At 52.3% G+C, this 7,317-nt stretch overlaps 1 protein-coding gene across 1 annotated transcript in view; it reads right to left on the bottom strand.

Moving 5' to 3' along the window:
• PCBP3 (poly(rC) binding protein 3) overlaps positions 1-6,663 on the bottom strand; it is a 267,959-nt gene extending 261,296 nt beyond the window's left edge. The window contains exon 1 of the mRNA XM_035726636.1: positions 6,421-6,663. The gene's annotated coding sequence lies outside the window, so the exon portion shown is untranslated. The remainder of the gene's footprint in view (positions 1-6,420) is intronic.
• Between the last annotated feature and the right edge of the window lie 654 nt (positions 6,664-7,317).

The following is a 7,317-nucleotide window of genomic DNA, read 5'->3' as shown; positions in this document are numbered from 1 at the left end:
TGTAGACCTTGCACACTTGTAAAACTTCAAACAAGACCTAGAGAGGAACGCGGTTTGAGTTTTGGCTAACTGTGCAGTACTGACATCAATTAACCTCCAGAGTTTGGTAAATGTTACTAATATTTGTCCTGAGCTTCTGGGACATGGAAGACTCAACCTCCCTGCTCCATTTGAAACTAAATATGGCCAAAAAGACTCCTCCTGGCCAACAAAATGTGAGAAGAACGGTACTGCAACCCTTCTAAAGCGGTAACTGCTGGTGTAAGACTCTCCATGTTCTAAAAGGATCCAGATCCAGAATATTTAAGAATCAATTTTGCCAAACTTCCAAGGAACAAAAATCCTTCCCTTTCAGAAACTATTACAGGGAAGATGAAGCATCACCATGATACCAAATCTGAATAAGGGCAACACAAGAAAAGATTAATATTGGTCAATACTTCTTACGAAAATATATGCCAAAACTGTAAATGAAATATTACTATATTGGATCCAATAATAATTTTTTAAAATAGTCTGTCATGACAAGGTAACGTTTATCCCAAGAAATCAATGATGGCTTAAAAGTAAAAGATTAAAATATTTCATCTCAGTCACAATTTATTTTTTTCTTTTTCTTTTATTTTATTTAAAGATTTTATTTATTTATTTGACAGAGACAGAGAGAGAGAGAGAGAGAGAGAGAGAGCGAGCACCAGCAGGGGAGCAGCAGGCAGAGGGAGAGGGAGAAGCAGGCTCCCCGCTGAGTAGGGAGCCCCATGCGGGGTGATCCCAGGACCCCGGGATCATGACCTAAGCCAAAGGCAGACGTTTAACTGACTGAGCCACCCAGACGCCCCATCAGTCACAATTTAAAAAAGAAAAAACATAAAATCATCTAAGTAGGTAAAGAAAATCATTTGTTAACATTCAAAATCTATTAATGGTGTTTTTAAAATCTTTTACCAAACTATTAGCAGAGGAGACCATCCTTAACCTAATAAAAGGAATCTACCAAAAAACAGGAGCAAACCTCATATTTCAGGCTCTAAAAGTATTGCCTTTAAAGTGTAAAACAGCATTAGCATGGCCCTATCATTCTACGCAACTTTGTCTAGTGTCCAAACAATGGAGATAAGACAAGAGATAAATAAAAGACTTAAAGGCTAGGAAGGAAGAAATGAAATTATCATTATTTACATGGAGAAATCAGAAACAGATCCACATGTCTGTAAAATTTTGTGTTTCAAAGGAAGCACTGCAGATCATTGGGGTAAGGATGCTATTCAATAAATAGTACTGATACAACTGGTTATGCATTTGGAAAAGTTCTAAAATTATATCTCTACCTCACACCTCACACAAAAATAAGTTCCAAGTAGAATATAAAAAGCAAACATTCAATTTTTTATAAAGATGAGAATACCCTATGACCTTGGGGTAGCAAAGAATTTCTTAAATAAGACTCAATAACCACAAACCATAAGGAAAAGATTAATAAATCTGACTATATTAAAATTAAACATCTGTTCATCAAAACAGCATTTTTAAAAGGATAAAAAAATAAGCATAAATAGAATCCAGAATATATAAAGGACTTCTAAAAAGCAGTAAAAAGGACAACCCAGGTAACAAATGGACAAACAATACACAAATACAATTTATAGAAGAGGAAGCCTAAGTGGCCCCTAAATGGATAAAAAATCCTCACACTTACTAGTAATCAAGAAAATGTAAATTAAACAGTGAGATATTTCACACAAGTTGACTAACAACAATTAAAACATCTGAAGATGCAAGGGATTAGAGGCTGTGAAGAAATAAACCTTTGGAAAATACTTCGACGACAGGCCTGAGACTGGAATTGGCCCACCCTATGACCCCTACAATCCCACTTGTACATGTAGACCTGAGTGCCCAGCACAGAGAAAAGGTGGGTCAGCAGGAAGCGGCAGTAAGCAAGGGTAGAGATTAGACAGACTGCTAGGAGAAAGACTTCAGATGGGAGTTAGGCCAGGAAAGAGTATTAAATGCCAGTCTGCCCAGGAGATGAAAGTAAGCATCAGAACCAAGCTCACCTGGGGCAACTTCTTCCCAACAGCAGCTACATCATTTTGTGTTCTACTGCCTATATCTGATCATGTAATTTCCTCTTTAAACTCCGCCAGCTAAAACTTTCTAGAACAGTTCCAACTTGTGTCAGGTTCCTATGGCTGCTCTAACAAACGTCCACAAACTCAGTGGCTTAACATAACAGAAATTAATTATCTTTCAGTTCTGGAGGTCAGAAGTCAGACACAAGGTCTTACTGGGCTAGAATCAAGGTGTAGGCAGGGCTGTGTTCCCTTCAAGAGGCTCTGGGTGAGTATCCATTTTCCCACGTTTTCCTGCTTCTACAGCTTGCCCACATTCCTTGTCTTGTAACCCCTTCCATCTTCGAAGCCAGCAATGACGGGTCCTCTTCCTCATTTCACATCACTCTGACACTAGCTCTTCTGCCTCCCTCTTCCATATTTAAGGACCCTCTGATTAGTTTGGGCCCACCCAGGGAAATCCCGAATAATCATCTCCTTGTTTTAAAATCAGCTGAGTAGCAACTTTCATTCCATCTATTACCTTAAATTCTCCTTGCCATGTAACATAACATATCCATAGGTTCTGGTGATTAGAATGTGGAGAGCTTTGGGAGACCATTATTCTGCCTGCCACACCACCTCCAGTCACCTCTCCCCCACACCTCTGAGTTCCAACACTTTCACAATGCCATCCAACCTTCACCACCACACATTCTGTTCTCCAGTTACATCAACCTTCTGGTCTTTTTGTAATCAATTTTAGACCCATCCATGCCCAATTACAATTCGCCCTTCAGGTCTCAGCCCAAGGCCACCTCCCTTCTGAAGCCTTCCCTGATTCCCAGCCTAAATGAATTACCCCACTTCAACACACCAACCCAACTTTCTGTGTATCCAAATTGCAGCACTCAGTGTGGCCCCCTGTAACCATCAATTTACATGTCCTTTTGTCAGTCCAAAGTAGAGCCCTTCCATGATAAATACTACGTCTCCTTCCCCTGTGGGTTTTCAAATCACAGCACCGGGCCAGGCAAAGAGTGGGCACTCAGAGAGTATTTCTGAAGTTTAGAGGAGGCAGAAAGAAGCTGCCCTGGGTTTCCCTCAACAAAACAGGTTACTCTTTCACAGAGTAATGTGAGTTAAGTGCACAGCTGATGGGGCCAAAGAACTAGTTCAGATGCTCACAGCAAAAACACCTTAACAATTCACTGCATAGTTTGATGCACAATTTACAATCATGTGGAAGAATCTCTGTACCCATTATTTCTTATTGCTAAACTGTGGGGCAATTCTAAAGGAACTGACAAAAATTAACCTCAAGAGAATAAAGAATTTATCTAAAATGATTTACAAAGATTTCCTCAAAATTATAGAAAAGAGAGTAGATGTTGCTCCAACACAGCAGAAATGCCTGGCAACTGACAACTGCCCAACAGCCCTACCACATACGCAGAGGGTTCCAGTCCCTTTCTGAGAAGGCTGAAAAGCACCACATGAGTGTGAGGGGTGCTACAACTGACCTTGTTTAGGGAAAAACAAATTGCCTCTATGTACAAATATATGTATACATTACAATAAAGAGCACATTTTTAAGAGGGTGGTTGTTTAAGGAAACAGGATCCCATTTAATTTCAATGATTTGTTACTTGATGTCCATACTACAGCAAGAAAATTCCCACATGCTGAGACTAAGTGAAGGAAAGGAAATGTTGAGTCGACACAATTATCCACTTGAAAAAAAGAGACAACAACATGGCTTGAGTTTTTAAAAGAAATGCTTCCATTCAGACTCAATAGAACTTTCCTGCTCAACTGTTCAACTTTTCTTTAAATGTGTAAATTTTGAGAATGATTTTATTTTTTTAATTTGAATGCAATTAGTCAACACATAGTACATCATTAGTTTCAGATACAGTGTTCAACAATTCATCAGTTGCGTATAACACCTAGTGCTCATCACCTCACGTGAACATACTCCAAAAAACCCTCTCACACTGGAAAGGAAATTTAAGACAAAGAAACTGAAAAAGAGGACCTGTGTTCAGCACCATGGACAGCGGGCACACAACCTTGCGGCAGTCCCAGCTACCAGGGCTGAGAGCTCAGACATAGCCTGGCCGCCCCCAAATCTACAGTATTCATTGCAATGTTTAAGTTGGGACTGATTCGAATACATTAGAGGGTATTTTTCTTTGTTCTGGCCAACAAGGACCAGGCTTCACCAAAGGGATGTACAATTCCCATCTACCAAGATCTGCTTCAGTGATCTCTGTTACAGTAAAGCCCTGAGGTTTCTGTGAAAATAGGAATGACTTTGCCACTGACACATGGCAACCAGTCCAGGAGCTGGCTACACCTCCAGGAATGAAACTGTTCAAACTGAAACACAACATCCAGCCTTGAATGGCTACATTGTTTCAAGGACCTCACGACACAGCGGGCTCTCAGCCTCTCTGCAACAACAGGGAAAAAGATAACTTCCTTTTAAACGTCTGGCCAAATGAACCCATGTGTTGAAATTTTCACCTAATTACCTTAAAAATATAATCACAAAGTTGTATATCTTCTCCAATGCTGAGTATTAATAAAGGTATCTGGAAAAGTGATATTCTGAGGTCCAGTATCACCACTAATCAGCACTACCTACAGCAACACCAGTCACAAAGCCCTGAATTCTACACCGGATGCCCAATCTTTCCAGTGAGAGGGACACAACTTTCCTCCTTTTACCATCAAAGCTTTTTCAAAACCTTAAAATATTGAGTATCAGCTAAGAATATAATGAAGTCATGTAAGTTCCAAAACACCGGCAATGAACTTGCACTGTACAGACAACAGCATCTACGTACGAGTGAAGAATAACAGTGCTCGCAACAGCAGTGCTCTGGAGCATCGGCGCGGCAGGGAGCGCACGCGCCTCTGAAGACCCCGGGACCGCGGGGGGATCTCCGAGTCTGAAAACGCCAGCCGCAACTTCTCCAGCTGCTGGGATGGGAGGCTGGGCGAGGTCTTCCCCCTTCCCGTCCGCCGCCCCTCCGGGGGGCCGCTGGGCTGCGCACAGTCTCTCCGCCCCGCAGCGGTGTCTCTGAGACGCCTGAAGACGAGGCGCCGTTCTGCGCACGGCGGGGCCGGGCATCGGTTCCCGTCGGGGGGACGCACACCTGCGGCCAACATCTAAGCCAAGGCCAAAGCGCGGACCAGGGGCCCCACTCCCCGCGGACGCAGCCGAGGTCCGGCGGGAGCGGCGAGGACCCCCCGGACGCAGCCGAGGTCCGGCGGGAGCGGCGAGGACCCCCCGGACGCAGCCGAGGTCCGGCGGGAGCGGCGAGGACCCCCGGACGCAGCCGAGGTCCGGCGGGAGCGGCGAGGACCCCCCGGACGCAGCCGAGGTCCGGCGGGAGCGGCGAGGACCCCCCGGACGCAGCCGAGGTCCGGCGGGAGCGGCGAGGACCCCCGGACGCAGCCGAGGTCCGGCGGGAGCGGCGAGGGCCCGCGCCACGGGAGCGGCCGGCACTGCAGGGTGCGTGTGTCGCCGTCCAGGGTCCAGCCGCGCCGCCCGACGGCCCCTCCCGGAGCGCCGCACGCCGCCAACCCCGCCCGCGACCGGCCGCGCTGAGCTCACGGCGGAGCCGCGGAGGCTCCGAAGCCCGCGCTGCGCTCCAGAAAGGCAGGAGGAGGACGCGCAGACCCGGGCCGCCCGACAGCGCACTTTCGGCCGACTTTCCAATTCGGGAGGAGCCGGCACTACGCTCCCGACCCCGCAGCAGCAGCAGCGACACGCAGACCCCGCCGCGTGCCCCCGCCGCCCCCGCGGCCGCGCACCGCCGCCCGCGCGCGGGGAGCCCCGGGAGGTCCCGCCGCCCGCGCCCCTCGCCGCCGAGGCGCCGCGCCCAGCCTGACGGCCACCCCGCGCCGCCGCGCGGGAGACGCTGCCCGGAGTCCGGGCCAGGGGTCAGCCGCCCAGCACCAGCGCCCGGACCCCGCGGCCAGCAGCGCCGTCCCTGCCCCTGACTTCGGGAGCCGCGGGGCGGCCCGCGGGCGGAGCGCGGCCGAGGCCGTGGGCGCCCCCGGGGCGGCGGGGCGCACGCGCGGACCCCCGGCCCCGGCCCCGCGCGCCCGCCCCGCGGCCGCCCACCAACTTGGTGGGGCCCCGGCGGGGCCCTCGGGCCCTCCCGCCCGGCCGGCGCCAGACGTGCGCCGCGCAGCCCCCGGAGCCCCGCGGGCAAAGTTGGCGGGGCTCCCCCGGCCCCCGGCCGGCGCCTCGCTCAGGCCCCGGGCTGCGACACCAGTCCCTGCGCGCGACCCCGGCTCGACCCCTGGACCCGGGCCAGGACCCCCGCCCCCGGCCCCGCCCGCGACCACTCACCTGTCCGCGGAGGAGGGCGTGCCCGCCGGCTGGCCCGGGCCGGAGCCCGGGGTGGGGCCGGGATGGGGGGGGAGCGGGTGACGACGGGGCGATCGAGGCGGCGACAGAGCCTGAGGCGACCGAGTCTGAGGCGACTGAGGCGGCGGGAGCTGCTCCTCGCGCTCCAGCCGAGGCGCTGCGCGCGGCGCGGGCCCACCCCCTCCGAGCTGCTGACCAATCCCCCGCCGCCCGGCGCCGCTGGCCCCGCCCCCCGCCCAAGGACTGGGCCTCGCGAAAGCGGGCGCGGCGGGCCAATCGAAAGGAGGAACGGCGACGGATGAGGCCAATCGGAACCCGGGAAGCTCTACGGAAAGAAACCAATGAGCGTCGCGGGGGGTGGGAGGGAGGTGGTGAAGCAGGACCAATGGTGATGGGGGCGTGACGGAAATTAGGGCGGGGTCTTGGGCTTCCGAGTCACTGGTCGTGGGCGGGGCCGCGAGCCTGTCACTGGGCAGGGGCGGTGCCAGACTTGAGGCAGCGCCCAGGGTGGGGCGGGGCCATAAGTGAAAGGGGCGGGGTCTCGGGCGAAAGGGTCACTGGCTGGGGCGGGGGCAGGGGCGGGAACCACAAGTGGGCGGGTCCTAGAACTGGGGCGAGGCCACAAATGGGGCAGGGTAAGAGGCGGGCTAGTAGTCGGGGGCGTGGCCTGGGGGGGGGCTCCGTCGTAGGTGGAGGCGAAGCAGGGCCACAGTGGGGCGGGGAGGGGACGGGGAGGGGACGGGGGAGCGGGTCACTGACTGGGGGCGTGGCCTGGGGCGGTTCCTGGGAGTGGCGGAGGCAAGCCCTGGGAAGGGGAGGAGATATGGCAGGGGAAGGGCAGGTCCCTGGAGCGTCGGGGGCGTGGCCTGGGCTGGGACA

The sequence above is a fragment of the Zalophus californianus genome, chromosome 1, assembly GCF_009762305.2.
Source record: "Zalophus californianus isolate mZalCal1 chromosome 1, mZalCal1.pri.v2, whole genome shotgun sequence".
NCBI classification, from domain to species: domain Eukaryota; kingdom Metazoa; phylum Chordata; class Mammalia; order Carnivora; family Otariidae; genus Zalophus; species Zalophus californianus.
Note: the sequence above shows the minus strand (reverse complement) of the source record. Positions and strands in the feature narration are given on the sequence as shown.